The sequence below is a fragment of the Crinia signifera genome, chromosome 1, assembly GCF_055691185.1.
Source record: "Crinia signifera chromosome 1, ASM5569118v1, whole genome shotgun sequence".
Classification (NCBI taxonomy): Eukaryota; Metazoa; Chordata; class Amphibia; order Anura; family Myobatrachidae; genus Crinia; species Crinia signifera.
The window spans coordinates 425,590,545-425,607,478 of NC_139217.1; the positions used below are offsets into that span (position 1 = coordinate 425,590,545).

The 16,934-nt window shown below is 44.4% G+C and overlaps 1 protein-coding gene across 2 annotated transcripts in view; it reads right to left on the minus strand.

The window, feature by feature from the left end:
- The window catches only part of FAM169A (family with sequence similarity 169 member A), a 69,040-nt gene extending 64,462 nt beyond the window's left edge, over positions 1-4,578 (minus strand). Inside the window, exon 1 of one of the 2 annotated variants that reach the window (XM_083151917.1) lies at positions 4,218-4,578. The gene's annotated coding sequence lies outside the window, so the exon portion shown is untranslated. The remainder of the gene's footprint in view (positions 1-4,217) is intronic. The other variant, XM_083151916.1, reaches the window with a different exon arrangement.
- Between the last annotated feature and the right edge of the window lie 12,356 nt (positions 4,579-16,934).

Below are 16,934 nucleotides of genomic sequence, written 5' to 3' on the forward strand. Positions count from 1 at the left end.
CTGATACCGATAAATTAGACTTATTACTGATACTTATAATAACTTATACTGATGAGAGAATGTACAGATAATGATAAATGCAAGACGGGGTACCCCTAAATTATTTTTACACTGACACAGAAGCTTTGGAAATGAGGTAGATACCCAGTCATGATCTCCCTATGTACTAAATGTATGAATAAGAAAGAGCTGCTTAGAATCTACCTATACAAGTATCTGTGCAGCCCTGTTTGTGTCTTCAGTATATAATGGAAGTGCAGCATTATATCAGATGGAACAGATAAATCAGTACTTAGCTGGTCTTTCTTAGAGAACCTGTGAATATGACATACACATGTATGACAGCTCAATGACACAGAAAGCACACTACAGCCTAAGGAAATAAAACCACTCCCAACCTGAAGTATGTATAACAGCCCAAAATAAAAATAAAAAACTAAAACAATTCAACAAACATATAGATCTTATACTGATGGAACTGAGAGCATTGCAATATTTTTAACATTTCCTTAACTACTGTCCAACAGATCTGGCCATTTCGTCAGGGTAAATTAACCTGTAGAGCAAAAATGCATCTTAGTGGGGAATACACACGTGGCCATTTCTGCCTATTTTTTAAGCGATCTGTCTAGATCTATAGCAATTTTCACTTAAGGCCCATACACACTGGGCGACTTTGAGCTGAAAGTCGCTCAAAACAGCAGGTTTGAGCGGCTTTCAGCTCAAAGCCGCCTAGTGTGTATGCCCCGACGATGAGTGGTGAGCGCTGCTGCGCGCTCCCGCAACATCACCGGGAAAGCCGTTCATCTGCTGGTTATACCAGCAAATGAGCGGCTTTCAGGACGGCTTTGCATAGCGCTGCGCTATGCAATGCCATCCTCCCCCCTCCGTGGGGGAAAGCTGCTCAGTGTGTATGCATTGAGCGGCTTTCCCCACAGCGATGATGGCGATCATCACTGTCCATACACACTGGGCATAGTCGCCCAGTGTGTATGGACCTTTACTTTGCACTAAAGTCTGTCCTGATGAAAGGTCCAGGTGGCCATGAAACCTTGATATAAATAGGGGTATTCAATGCTGTGGGCGAGCGGTGACAGCGAGCAGAGCTTCCTGCTCGCTGTCACCACTCACCCTGACAGTATTCAATGCAGCCCCCTCATACGCCAATTCCCCCTCGCTCCATTTTTGGGCGAGGGGGAATTGGTGTATGCGGCTCCAGAAGCAGCGAGACTCGCGGCTAAATACAGCGCGTTTGGTGCATTAGCCGCGGGTCTCGCTGTTTTGGGGAATTCTCGCCATCCTGTGACGGCGAGGATTTCCCCAGAACATTGAATAGAGCGAGCGGCCGGCGCGGGGGTTAAACAGTGAGGATCGCTGGTTTTCTGCAAGCCTCGCTGTTTAACCCCCTCGCCGCCCGCATTGAATACCTGCCAAAGACTACAGTAGTACAGTATGCTTTAAATCTTTTTGTCAATACACGTTTTTTCAACTAAGTCCGGTGAGTGCCGCTTCCCTTCTTTTTTTGCCTATTGGATGAAAAGGGGAGGTGCTATACTAATTGAGGAGGGCACCCCGACAGATGATTGTTTTATCTTGAGTGCCGAACACCCAAGAACCTATATATATTTACTGAGTGAATTCAAGGCAAAGGAACAAAACAAAAAGAAAATAGCGATTTACAGAACAAATGCAAATTAGGACAATTACACTGTAAATAAAAGACAGTTGCAGCAGCGCGCACTGACGCAATTATAACAGTGGCAGAGATCTGTCTTAGAAAAGCACATGAGGATAGAGGGCCCTGCTTGTTAGAGCTTACATTCTAAAGGAGAGGGTTAGACAGACTGGGGTGACACAGAAGGGATAGAAGTGAGAGGCCGGGTAGGGGTGTAAAGAGAGACAAAGTCAGATATGTAGGTAGAATGTAGGGGAATGGTTGATGGCTTTGTAAGTGATTGTGAGGAGTTTGAATTATATTCTGAAGGGAAAGGGGAGCCCCCTCCAGCTACAGATGCCCTGCATGTATGAGCAGCAGGACTGGGCGTGAACGCATTACAGTGACTTGCACCTATGTGTGCTCCTTCATACACTTCCCTATGCCCTACCATGCAGGCATTTACCCCAGCTCTCATCCATTTTTATTATATATAAACTTTTAAGTTCACTGGTTAAATGTAATAGGATGAGAGAATCAGAAAGTGAGAGATTTGGTAAGAAATCTCCAGGTTTTTTTAAAGCGGCAATCATTTACACTGCAAAACCAGTTTGATTTTGCAGTGTAAATGATTGCCGCTTTTAAAAAAAAAAATGGAGATTTCTTACCAAATCTCTCACTTTCTGATTCTCTCGTCCTATTAAATTTCACCCCCTACTTTGAATGACTAACTAGCCTGCCCTTCATATAATTGGAATGACCAATTGGAAGCCATGTGCATAACTTTAGCTTGTAACTGGCCCTGCCGTTCACATGGCACCCCTCAGCTGCCATGAAAACCGCTACCCATTAGGTAAAAATCATTGGAGCCAGTACCAAGGGTATCTGGGCACCTCAAATAATTGTGGGCCAAGTTTGCCACCCTATATATTGTATGAATGACATTTTTCAGTAATATTGAGGGGTAACGTGAACACCTCATAATGGAGCAGATGTATTAAGCCTTAACAAGAGATAAATGTAAGGGTGATAAGGAGAGATAAACGTCCAGCCAATCACCTGCTAACTGCCATGTCACAGGCAGTGTTTAAAAAAAGTCAGTAAGGAGCTGATTGGCTGGACGTTTATCTCTCCTTATCACACTTGCATTTATCTCTTGTTAAGGCTTAATACATCCGCCCCAGTAATTGAGAACAGCTGACACCTATGGCAGTAAGAAATAACCTTTCACAAGTTCTCATTCTGACAAAAAACCATTGCCAACATGTCAGGCATGTGAATGAGAATGTTATGGCATTAGCACATGGGGCTGTTTCCCCATACAGTCTATGGGATGTGTTGGTATACAATACAATCTGTTACCTTTGTCCTTAACTATTGGTAGAGGCAGATAAAGCAGACGTGCCGAAACACTCTATAAGGTTAGGTGTAATTGGCTGATTGTAAACAGTTTTCAATAGTGATTCACTTCAAATAACTACTCACCTAATGTGACACTTACTACACAAAAACCACTGAAAAGTCTATGTGACCTGAGTAATGCAAGCTCTGTGCTGGGAGCGCTGCCTTCTCCTTTCCCACTGATTTGTAGCCATGACAAAATACAATAAATAAAATGTAAAAAGTGCACACGGCAGAACAAATACAAATGACTAAAGGAACAAGGACAACAACCCGCACTCATGGCTGCATCACTGTGAGGGCACTTATCCTGGGCGGCCTGGGGGGCACATTCATAGGAGCTTTACACATAATAAAAGGGAAATTATCTGGCAGATCAGAAACTGTGCAAAATAGCTAAAATGGAGGTGTGCTGTGGAATAAGAGCCTTCCTTTCCTATATAACATCACTGCCAACACTAACAGTCACCCTATTTAATTCAGGCATGCCCATACTACAACAAAGGATAGGCAGGACCCTGGATTTATTACACAGTGCAGCCGGTCATTCCTCTCCTGAACTGAATGTACACATGAGCACTGCAAATATCACACATACACTGCATATATCACACACACACACACACACACATATACACTGCATAGATCATATACATATGCACTGTATACATCACACACACATTCACTGCATACATCATAAATACATCACACACATGTACTGCATGCACATCACACACACACACACACACACACACATGCATACACTGCATATATCTAACACACATGCACTGCATACACACACACACACTGCATATATCACACACATGCACTGCATGCATAGATCATTCACATATGTACTGCATTATACATCACACACACATGCACTGCATACATAACACACATGTGCACTGCATCTATGACACCAGGGCTCAGTGGTGAATGCATGTTACTGTACATACATGCATGCATTTAATGACAGTGAAGAATAAATTGCAGTCACACGGTCTGGGATTAGCAGCCTCTATGGGAAGCTCAGACAGCCACACGCAATAAATACATAGATAACGACGCGTGTGCAATGTGATTCATAGGGACAGATCGATGGCTCAATAAGAAAATGCCCCTGAGTTATGGCTGGGGGACGTGCAGACGTCACACTCACCTTATTCCCTAATGTGCAGTATAACAGCAGCAGCGGTGCCCGGGATCCCGGTGCTGGAGATGGGCTAGTAAGGAGGATATGGCTGCTGATGAGGATGATGGTGGTACACAGCGGGTCACAGGCATGGGGCACTGCCGGCCGCCATCTCTCATTCAGTCCTCCCCGGGTGCTGTCTGGGCACTGCCCTGCTGACTGATCTCTCCCCTCCGTTGCCACTGGGGGGCGCTGTCCGCTGCCCCTTCCCCTCTGACGTTACCTGTCACCTGTCAGTGGCGGCGATGCTGCGACTCCTATGTATGAGCTTGTATATACTGTATACAGCGGTGTCATTCTCGCAGCTGGGAGGCTCCCAGACACGCTGGGCAGGAGGTGTGTGACGCCTACAATAGCTGTACTGAGTACTACAAATACTACTAATTATTATTATTATTATTATTATTATTATTATTATTACTGCCATTACTACCATTATTATTATTATTATTATTATTAATAATATTACCATTATTATTATTATTATTACTACCATTGTTATTATTATTATTACCATTATTACTATTATTATTGTTATTATTGTTATTAATATTACCATTATTATTATTATTATTATTATTATTATTATGTAAATGCTTGTATCCAGCGTATCGGTTTTGTAAATTGCCTATCTTTATTATATTTATTTTTACAATGGTATACATGAAGTGTAGGGACATTGTTATTATGAGGTTTTAATTACGATAATTACAATTTCTTATTGGTGCTTTATTTTTAGCAATAAAAGAATGATGTACCTCCAGGGTATGAATATACAGTAGTTTGCAGGAATCTATGACCTGCAAACTTTCTTTGTTCTCTAGGGAATAGGATTGCCACCTAGCATCAGCTGGTGGGTTAGGGTGGCAAGCCTCCCGAATGCGCAGAAAAGGTAAAGTGAAAATTTTTTCACTTACCTTTCCCCTGCTCTAGGGAGCGGGTCCGGGTGCCGGGCGCGTGCACGCGCCGGGCGCGCGCGCGCAGGCTGGTCACGCGCACGCTCTCCTGAGCCCGGGATCCCGCCCCCTAGCTTTAGTTTTTTCGGAAGGTCGCCGTTGGCAATCCCAAATAGAACAATCTGGATGGAACACCTTAGTCAAACTATTAGGGAATAATGACAAAGAGAATTAGGTGCAACAAAGGATTTTACTGAACATAATCACGTAAGTGAAACAAGAACTAGTAAGGGCTAACTAGGACCAGCAATACGGTCTATAGAAGGTAGAATCCTATAAGAAGGACCAAGTGGTCGACTTGAAACTGTGGGCGAATGAGCCAGACGGATCTACTTGTTCTCCTTAGCTGGTTGTGCCTGCGGCTTCTTCTGGCCTTTTGGTGCGCCTGAAAGGGCAGAAGAGAATTACAGGATTATAGAATTGAGTTAGAGTAACCAACGGACCTAGCAAGGTCTAGGGTGGGTTGGGTGGGAGCTGTTGCTAGGTGGCAATCCTATTCCCTAGAACAAAGAAAGTTTGCAGGTCATAGATTCCTGCAAACTACTGTTTGTTCGTCGGGAGGCTTGCCACCTAGCAACAGCTGGTGGGTAGACTACCACATACCTGGTGGTTGCTCTAATGAACTCGATCCTTTGAGGATCAGTGGGTCTCCAGTAGTGTTTTACAAACGTATGGCTGGATGACCAACGGGCAGCTTGCATTATCGATTGCAGAGGTAAGCCCTTGGCTGCAGCGGAAGTTACAGCTGCGCCCCTAATTGAATGACATTTGAAGGTTGATGTGTCTATTCCGGCCAGGTTCATTGCGGCTACTATCCATCCACGGATAGTAGATGGTCTAGCAGGACGGAAGGGTTTACGGCATGTAATGAATAACTGGGAATGGACACCTCGAATCGGGGATGTCATTTGGAGGTAATGTGTCAAGCATGTAACTAGACACAGGTCCTCATCTGAATGGTCTTTCAGTATGTCGAACTCTACCAGTGGGTTGCTTAGAGAGCTTGTTTTTGTGTGACCCTTTAGGATTATGTGAAAGCCTAATGGGGTTTGTGTCAGCCATGGGTCTGATATGTGTATGAGGCTGAGTTCAGCACCTCTCGCAGCAAAGGCTAAGGCTAGTAGAGATGCTAGCTTCCTGGATAACATACCCATATCCGATGTAGAGCCTATGGAGGCCAGGAATTTTAAAAATGGTTCGGTGTCCCATGTGCTAGAGTAGCGGGGACCACATGGTCTGGAGAGGAAAGCTCCCTTCAGAAGACGTAGGTAGAGCTTGTTCTCTGTGAGACCGGGGACCAATAATGCTAAGGCCGAGCCGTCAGAGCGTATGGTATTAGATGCCAGGCCAGCCTCAAACTTAGCTGCTAAGAAGTCTAAGGCTAAGTTGAGGGTATTGGAAGAGAGGGCTTGAGACCGAGTAGCTATCCATGTACTGTATTCGTTAATGATAGCTCTGTATCTGGCCCTAGTTCTGGGTGTCAGAGAGGCATTGATTAGTGTTACTGATGCCAAAGATAAGTTGGCGTTTGCTAATAGCCGAGTAATGTCGCTATCCACATGGATTGTGGCAGTTTCTGGAGGAGGTCTGGGGTCCCCTGGAAACATTCTCTGGGGAGACCTAGGGGGATCTTGGGTCCCTTGCGCAACTGATTGACTAAAGGGAACCAGATCCTGGAGGGCCAGACTGGGTAGACCAGGATTATGTAGGGTACTCTGTCTATCCTGATCTTGTGTAGGACGAAATGCATATGGAAGGGAAAGGTCTGTCCATGGGAAGGACATGGCATCCATGTGTGATGCTCCCTTCGTCCATACCCTGGAGACAAAGGTAGGAACTTGTGCATTGGATGGGGTCGCAAACAGGTCTATCCCCGGGATTCCCGAACGTTTTGATAATGTTCTGGAAAACCTGTGGTCTGAGGGTTACTCTGTCTAAAGAAAGATGGTCCCTGGATAAAGAGTCTGCCAGTTCGTTTAATTCCCCCGGTATATAAACGGCTGTGAGGAGAATGTTCCTCTGGACTGCCCAATTCCAAATCTCTATTGCTTCTAGACAGAGATGGAGAGATTTGGTGCCTCCCATCCTGTTCAGGTACGAAACTGCCGTCCTGTTGTCTAAGCAGATCTGTACCGAAATCCCCTGAGATTGGGGAGGAATGAGGGAGTGTAGTGCTAGTTTGGCCACCCTCAGCTCTAATAGATTTATGTGGAACCTGGTTTCCTGGGTGGACCAAACGCCCCTTATTGCTTTGTTCTGTGTGCATGCCCCCCAACCCGTCAGGGAAGCGTCTGAGGAAATTATTATGTTTGGTATTGGGTCTAATAGAGGTCTGGGTGTTGGTAAGGGAAGAATTGTCCAGTTCTCTATTTCTGTTCGAACTGGGGGGGGTAATTGGATTTTCTCTCTCCAGGAAAAACCCTTCCTGAGTAGGTTCCCTAGGAGGAATTGGGAAAATCTGCATAGGAGAGGGACTTGCAGAAATCCGGGACCCAGAGCTCTCATTTTCCCTATGAGTTTGGCTAAGTCCCTCATCGACAGCTGGCGATGGAGGGTACGAGAAATGACTGTCTGTACTTCCGTCCATTTCTCTGGTGGGACTGCTATCGAGAAAGAAGTGGAGTCTATCAGGAATCCCAGGAATATTATTGACTGACATGGGACCAGGATTGATTTGGGGTAGTTTATGGTGAAGCCCAAATCTAGGAGAAGGGTTGTAGTTAGATCCCGTTGTGCGAGGAGAATCTCTCTGTCTGGGTGAACTACAAGTAGATCATCCAGATATATTAGGCAACGGATCCCCTTCTGACGGAGGTGAGACACTACCGCCTTCATCAGGCGAGTAAATGTGTACGGTGCGTTCGACAGCCCGAAGACCACCACCGTCCATTGATATAGTGTGTCCTTCCAGAAGAATCTTAGGAATCTTCTGTGGTTTTTGCAGACCCGTATTGAATGGAAGGCCTCTTTGAGGTCTACCTTGATACAGTAGTCGTTTTGGGAAAGTAGGAATGGGACTTCTGGTAAGCCCTCCATCCTGAATGTGCGTCTTCTTATGAAGCAATTTAGGTTTTTTACATTCAGGACGGGTCTGTAAGTGCCATCTGTTTTTCTTATAGGGAAAAGGTGGCTGATCCAACCCTTTTTGGTTTTGTCCGCTAATTCTATCTTGCCCTGCGATAGTGCTATGGACAACACTTCGTCTAGCAGTGGGCTGCAATTCCTTGTACAGGGAAATGCTTGGCACGGAAAATGGGTAAGAGGTAGGGATAGCCCTTTCTCTATAATTTTCATAATCCACTTGTCTGTGGAGATTGTTTTCCAAACTGTTACAGCTTGTGAGAGGCCAAGGTGGGGGGTTATGTGTACAGGACTTACCATAACCTGTATCTCTCCTTGAGGGGTTCCTGTTGTAGGACGTTCCACCTCTCGTGGGTCTTGTCCTGTAGGAGCCTCCTCTCGATCCTCTGGTGGCGCCACTGTAGTCTCGGGCCGAACCACTGGCTGACGCAGCTCGACTCTCTTGGGAAAAGGGTCTTCTGGAGGATTGGGGGCCTTTGAGATCTGAGAAGGATCTACGGGCTTTGTATCTTATCTTAACGTCATTAATGAAGTCTGGACCGAACAGGTCACCATCTACCAGGTTGGGTACCTCCACGGGCTTAGGTGCGAGGTTAGTTAAACCCGCCTTTGTGAGCCAGCGTACTCTGCGGGTATTTGATATATAATCAAAAGTTTGGCCAATCATTAAAGTGGCTCTGCTAATGGCCTTAAGGAGGGCGTTCTTAGATGCTATTAGGGAATCTAGAGAACCCCCACATTCTCCCTCTTTTTCTGCCTTATCCAGGACAAAGAGGAGGGGACCAGCTGCATCTGCCACTTTCAGCTGTATTTTCCTTAAAAGCTTATCATTAGCGTCACTTTGGGTTTTCTCCCCTATTAGGATGTCTCCTAAATGTCCCAATATATGTGCCGATAGGACTGTTGATAATAGGTTCCATCACCTTGAAAAAGCCCTAAGGAGTGAAACGCGTCGGTGTTGTGGAGCCCTGACACCCACAGTGGAACCCAGACCCAGACATCTACTTGTGACCGGACCTGCTCTCCTGAATTAACACCCCAGCAGCCGCACCTATCAGGACACTGCACCTCTCAACCAGGTCGAGCCCTATTCCAGCAGGGGCTTCCTGGGCCGGAAAATTACCCACTAGGTCAAGCCTGATACCAACAGGGGCTCCCTAGGCCGGAGGAGAACCTATTATCAACAGTCCTATCGGCACATATTGGGACATTCAGGAGACATCCATAGGAACGGACACTGGGACTCTCAAACACGAGAAAATCTGGGTGACTATCACGGCTCCATATTATTAGCAATAAGTACCAGCCTACCGCATACAATTATATATGTTTTTATAAGTGAATTTTATAAGTGTATTTTTATAATAAATGTATTTTTATTTTTCACCTGCTGCACATTAATTGGTAAAAGCGCAGTTTCATACCCCCTTTTCTTTCTATATTTTGTGTTTGGGCTTGACACCCTTACTTACAAAACCGCTGCTCTAGCAGAGTCACCCATTTATTGGCGCCCTCAAGGGACAATTTGTGCCCCAACCTCCTTCTCTCCAGAAGATGGTGGTATGTCACGCACCATTTGGGTATTCCGACTATGGGCAATACCCGGGAAAGAGACGTATTCTCCCGTACGGGCGTCTCTGTGAGAAACATTGTCTGTACTGTATGTTTCTTTTTTGTGGTGTGTTTCCTCACCTTTTTCTGAGGAAACACTGAGGGAGACTGTTGCTGACCACCAGGTGTCTCCCTCTCAGACTGAGCTGTCCCTGCTCCCCTCAGAGCTGACAGGAGCTGTGCACTTTTTCCTCTTAATAATAATGTCTTCTGAGGAGGAACTGTCCTCAGACACTTGTTGCCTCCTCTTTTTAGGCATTTTTGGCCACTTGCTGACAGATGGGGACTGGTAAAGTGTGTCTGTTGCCGAGACAGACACAGATTCCTCCATCTCTGTTACGCTGGAGAAAAAGCTAAAGCTAGGAGGCGGGATCCTGGGCTCAGGAGAGCGCGCGCGTGCACGTGACCAACGTGCGCGTGCACGCGCCCGGCACCCGGACCCGCTCCCTAGAGCAGGGGAAAGGTAAGTGAAAAATTTTTCACTTTACCTTTTCTGCGCATTCGGGAGGCTTGCCACCCTAACCCACTGTGGAAAACGTATTTGCACCTCAAACGCCATTGGCGTATTACGGTCGGCCTTTACGCAATACTCAGGCGCAGTCGCGTCTTATTAGCATAAATTCACGGACAAGGACGGACGTAATGCATTAATGGCTAAATCATAGTGATATTCCTTTTTGTATGTACATTTGTGTATTCCCCAAAGTATTGGAATATGATCGTCCATACTTTATATGTAGAAATGTTGTAATTGCCGCCACAGACGCAAGGTCAGTATGGTGATTGTAATGTGATCACAATACATGACCTTAGATATATTTTGACTGTGTAATCTAGTGAATCATTATGTGGGACACCAAGGACAAATCAATTCAAAACAGGTTCTTGCCTCATGGCCAGAAACAAAGGAAGATATCCCTGTGGACAGGAGGGCCAATAAAGAGAGGCCCAGTCTCTTTGTTTAGGCCAATGCCAACCAAGATTGACTCCCCCGCCCCCTTACCTGCCCCCAAAACTATACTTTAGTTTTTCTTAGGCTCTCTCTGATCTCCCACACACACCAAGAAGATGTGATCCAAGGAGGGCGCTTTTCCCCTGTCTCTGTGGCGGTAATTGTATCCATGTGTGTATGCTGGTGTTAGGATGGTGTTGGGCCTGCGTTCATTTACATGTATAGTTGTTATAGTTTATAACCTGTGTATAGTCTAAACAGTATTGTGTAAGTACCATGTAAATATCTGTTACCCTTTTTGGACCATTTTCCCATATAATATACTATCTGTGATCTCAAATATAATTGTGTGTCTATGTGCATCATTTCTCTATACTTATAATGGCATCTCAGATGCGAATGAAAGGTTTATTATTATAAGTGTGTATAGCGATTATCGCTGAAAGATAACCGTCAGTAACCTGAAAGTTTATATTGTGTGGTATTTTTCAATATATATATTCTTAGGAGATTAGTCGTATTAGCGAGTGATTCACACGTATAGTCACATGTGGGGCCGCATTAGACATGCAGTATAGATTTATTTCTGGAGAAGCATATAGTAATGTATATGGGTTTATTTCTTATCAAGCCAGTGAACAGGTTCAACATGTGGGGCACATTGTACAATGGATAGGAGAGCATCTATTCATATGCTAATGTGGTTTACAGCCCTCCAAAGTGTCTGTGAAATAGGAGAGCATTTACCTAACTCTGAGTTAGGTAAATGCTTACATCAATATGGTAACCTTGTTGCTAAGGGTAACGGTATATGTATTATAAGGTAACGAATATAAAACCAAGAGAATATAGTGTAACAATAACTTTAGTCACCGGTTTGTTATCATAACGGTTTTTACAATTGACGCAGCCAACGTGGGGCCTACAATCTTTAAAACAGGCACAGCGATGATTTAAATAACTTGCTGTGCTACTGTTGGAGATTGCTGGAGCACCTCAACTATTAGGTAGTTAAAGATCGCCGACGTAGGCATTAACTAGGCTGAGGTGCTTTAGTGGTTCTCCCAGGCAGTGCAGAGAGCGAATTGCTCGCTGTAAGGGGCAATAGTTTTGTGGGGGACCTCAGAACCCCACCGATCCTCTTGGCAGGAGAGGTAGCGTTCTCTTGGAGAAGGATTGTCTGTGTGAAAGTGAAAGGTTAGGTCCAACCGGCAGTGCGGTAAAGAAACCGGTTGGAATTGACCATAGGTCATAAGGTATCCAGGGATAAGTGACAGAAAGGTTAGGTCCAACCGGCAGTGCGGTAAAGAAACCGGTTGGAATAGACCAAAGTGTTAAGAGGGGCGTGAGTTACATGCCCAAAGAATCTCCTGGATACATTATTAAACAGAAGTATGACACACATGATGTGTCATACCTGAATGAATGGGTCAAGCTGACCAAAAAGTGTGAGGTAAAGTTCCCTGATACTGGTAGTTTTGGTCCTGAAGTTCTGCTCACAGTGAAAGATAAAATTTGTCAAATTTCATTCAAAAAGGAAAAATTGAAGCAAAATGATTCTGTAACTATGTGGCAAACAGAAGTTCAAATACAAAGTCATAAGAATTGTTTAATGAACGCGGGCCCAGCTAACTTGAGAAGTACAACTACACACACACCCCATGTTATATTACCAGGGGGGCAATTACCGCCACAGGAGAACCTAAAATAAATGTACCATCTGAAAATTGTATTAACTTGTACCTTGTTTTAAATCCCACTTAAGGATCCTGAAAGTGAAGCCAATGTAATGCTGACCTCAGCCGCCTCCTACCTGATAAATGTGTGCCAGAGACAAGCCCAGTTAAGGAGGAATTATAAGAACTCCCAGTTAGAGGAGACGGCTGACGCCAGTAATCTACAAGGAGGGGCAGGTAAGTATGACACACCAGACACCACAGAGACAACCATGTTAGAAAACCAAGAAATTACTTGTGTACGCCCAACTTGCACCCGTCATGCCCCTTATGGAAAGCCAGACACGGATGGGGTGATTCCAGTAAGGCAGGTGGGTATACATTGCCCTCTGACAAGGACAGACTTAATGTTTTGATCCGAGAGTTCCCTGACCCAAGACAAAACAAAACGGCCTGTCAAAAGTTTATCAGAGATTTAGGAAAATTCACATAGACTCACAAATAAGGATTGGAGTATCATATTGGGAGCCTGTCTTTCCCCATACATTGGCCAGGTGGGGGAAAATAGGATTTTAAATGGTGTTGACAATCAGGAAAATATACGATTAATTAATCTTCAATTGAGCAAGTATTTTCCTTGTACTACTGAGTACAACAAAATCTTTAGCATTCAGCAAAAGAATACTGAATTTCCTGGTGAATATTTTGACAGGTCATTGACAGACAGTTCGAGATGCATAGTTACCCCTGACTGAAACAATTGAACCCCATAGGGAGATGGTTTGTTTCTGTGGTGATAAAAGGATAAAAAGAACCATTTAATACTAAACTGTAGATTTTCTTCCCGAATTGGAAGGACATGACAATAGATGCCCTTAGGGAGGCTGCCACTGACCAATAGACTAATGACCCTTACCATCCGTGCTCATAGTAACGGACCAACCAGACCCCAGCATACTGAACAACAAAATAAGACAACCCCAGAATGCTTTAAATACAAACAGTAAGGACATTACCATAGAAATTGTAATATGGAAGGAAGGTCTTATACCAGTCACAAACCAGTCGCAAACCCAGCAACAAACCCATGTCTCATTAGACAGTTGGTGATATTACCAAGAATGAATCCCATGTTTCTCTGGTTTGGTATTTTCAATGCAGGAATTAAGTGAGTCAGACAGACCAAGACAGGTTCCACATGAAAAGAAACCTGGTGTTGTACTTTTAAGAATTTGAAGCAAGTCTGACTAGAACTCCTGCCTTTGGGTATGCCTGACCACAGGGACCATGTGATTTGCACTGCAAATAACTTGCTGGGTGTGCGACCAAAGTAGTGATGTAGAAACCTGGTGATGCCAGCTGACCCAATGTCGTACTGCAGTGTACAATTCAACCCAATTTATTGAGCACTTCCTGCTTGTCTACCCAGTGTAGTTGCCATAGCACTACCGGTAAACAAGACTGAGGATGTGTTGTTGAGGTGTGTTTTGGCTCTTTTTGCTCCCCATACAGTCTGGACACTCCCAAAATTCTGCCTAAACATCAGCCAAGTTCACTGAATGGGAACTTGCATTGAAAATTATAAAAATTACCAGTAATATTGTAAACCCAGCAACACTCTTACCAGGTGTGCCCTCTAAGGCACAGAGGGGGGAGTTGATGCTGAGGTTGCTGGAATGGTAGAATTTAGTGAGAGCCTAGACGAACATGATGGCATGAAGTGTTTGAATCGGACCTTTGCAGCATATCCCCAAAGGGTGGTAACAACCCATTGGAAGAGGTAGAGATGAGTAATTTTTTTTCCCCCACTGATGGCAGCTGCCACAGAGACACCGAAATGGGAGAATTGTGCACTGGCTATACCGTAATAGATGGAGAAGGTATAGTAGAGACTGGGTCCCCTTGGACCATCTCGCTCAGCAACAATGGCTTAATTAGTGCCACTGATCAAGATGCGTGAGCTGGCTGAGGGAAAAGCAGTCAATACCTATGCCAACTCTAAGTACGTTTGTTGGGGTAACACAAGAGATTTGGAGCCCTATGGTGCCTCAGAGATCTTGTGACAGTAGCTGACACTCCAGTGGCGCAAGCGCTGTATATATGAGGACTACTGACAGCCGCACAGCTGCCGGACGGAGTGGCTGTTATCAAGTGTAAAGCCCACACCTTTGATAAGGATTCAGTGTCACTTGATAATAGCCATGCTGGCGGGACAGCTGGGTGAGCCACGCGCTCTGCGTATAATGTTTTTGTTCCCCTGTAAATGTCTGTGTCTTTATATAGAGGTGCAAGATTTGTGTTCCCTGCAGGAGAAAGCAGTCTGGAAGCCAAAGGGATGTGGACAGGAATGGAAAGATGGACAAGGAAAACAAGTGACTCCCAGAGCATGCCACACTGTCATGGCAGAGATAGCCTATGGCTTGACTTGTCTTGAATAGGGAAGGTATGTGATAACTGGTCAAAACTTACTGGTGGGCCCCAGAGTTCGGTCCACAGGCAGGTAAGACGGCAATGTCATGCCTTACTTGTCTGAGGAAAGACACTGGAGAGGCTGTTCCCATAGAGCCATCTCCACATTCCTCCTCCAGAGGATTCTTTGCAGGTAATACAAATTGACTTCGTACAGTCCACTCTAGAACTGTTTAGGAATTTATTTTTGTTCTCTTAGTATGTGTTGATGTATTTGTTTAGAGATATGGTATCCCAAAAGTACACACTGTATATGAAAAGTCTTCCAAGTCATGTGTAAGCTCCTAGGGATTGATGGTAAACTCTATACTCCTTGCGGATCCCAGGAAATTGAGCAAAGTTATGGTTGAAATAAGGGTTTGCTATGGCCTGAGGCATTGCCGATCGTGCTGTATAGTATCAGAACCACTCTCAGAACTCCACTTAACCTGTCTCCCCTCAATTTATTGCTCAGAAGACATCCACATTATGGCTAAAGTGTGATAATAAAGTGACTGTTTATATCTTATGAAGGAGAACCAACAAGTTACAATGCAGCAGAGAAAGTTATCAGTGTTGACATCCTAATTGCCTGTAAAGGACTGTGATTGTCTGGAGCCAGGGGACTTTTGTTGTGATCTGAAATTTGTTTGCCCAAGTTGTTTGATAGATCGGTGATAAGGACCAAACCAAGTACTATTGTTCAGCACCACAGCAGTAAAGGTTGCAGAAAAGGAAGCTTGGATCCATCCGTCCCGTTGTAAAAAGGTCAATGTCCCGGAAGTGGTTGATGCTAGAAGCGACGAGAAAGAAGTATCGCTAGAAGCTCTTGTTCCGGGAAGACTGAGAGACGACAAAAACCGAGATATCTAATGAAGGATAAAGGCAAAGGAAAGACTACCCTAATTATCCCCTGGCCAGACGAAGAAAGAAGAAACAGGCAGAAGATGAAAACTTTACTTTGTTCTTGTGTTTTTCCCATCTCTTTTCTCCCCAAGGTGTTGCCGCTACCAAAGGGTGGATAAGGAGAGGCGGAGTTCTGACAATGACGTTTATTTTTATCTGTGACAAGCAAGCATTTAAAGGTGTTTTTGTGAATCCAAACGAATGGTGTTATTTAGGTGGAGCGATGACCCTTACACATGACTCATTGGTAAAATTCTCAAAGAAATGACTGTCCCCCGCTCTCTCAAGAAATTCTCTACATCATCCTGGAAAATTGTTTTGTTATGATACCCATCAATGTTTCTTCCATCATCTTCTATAGGTCATATGAAGGTTGTTCACCCTATTACAACCTGCGGCAAGGTTATACAACACACGATCAATGCAGGAACACCACACTTACACACACACACGTCCCCAAATGTATCATTCCAGTCAGGCGTGTCTGGGCTGTGACCCCCTAACTCCATGGTTTGGACATGCCGACAGTAAGTAAATGTACTCCCCCCATTTATTATTAATCTTGGATTAGCCATAGCGCAAAAATGATACATCCCCTCTTACTGCACATACACACACGATCCACGCTTCACAAACCTTTCATCAATGAAAATTTGTGTGAAAAATTTAAATTTTTATGAAATATGGAAATTAATGCAAAATTATGAATTATTAATTGTGTAGTGTGATAGTTTTATTTGACTATCAAAGGGTGGACTGTGGAAAACGTATTTGCACCTCAAACGCCATTGGCGTATTACGGTCGGCCTTTACGCAATACTCAGGCGCAGTCGCGTCTTATTAGCATAAATTCACGGACAAGGACGGACGTAATGCATTAATGGCTAAATCATAGTGATATTCCTTTTTGTATGTACATTTGTGTATTCCCCAAAGTATTGGAATATGATCGTCCATACTTTATATGTAGAAATGTTGTAATTGCCGCCACAGACGCAAGGTCAGTATGGTGATTGTAATGTGATCACAATACATGACCTTAGATATATTTTGA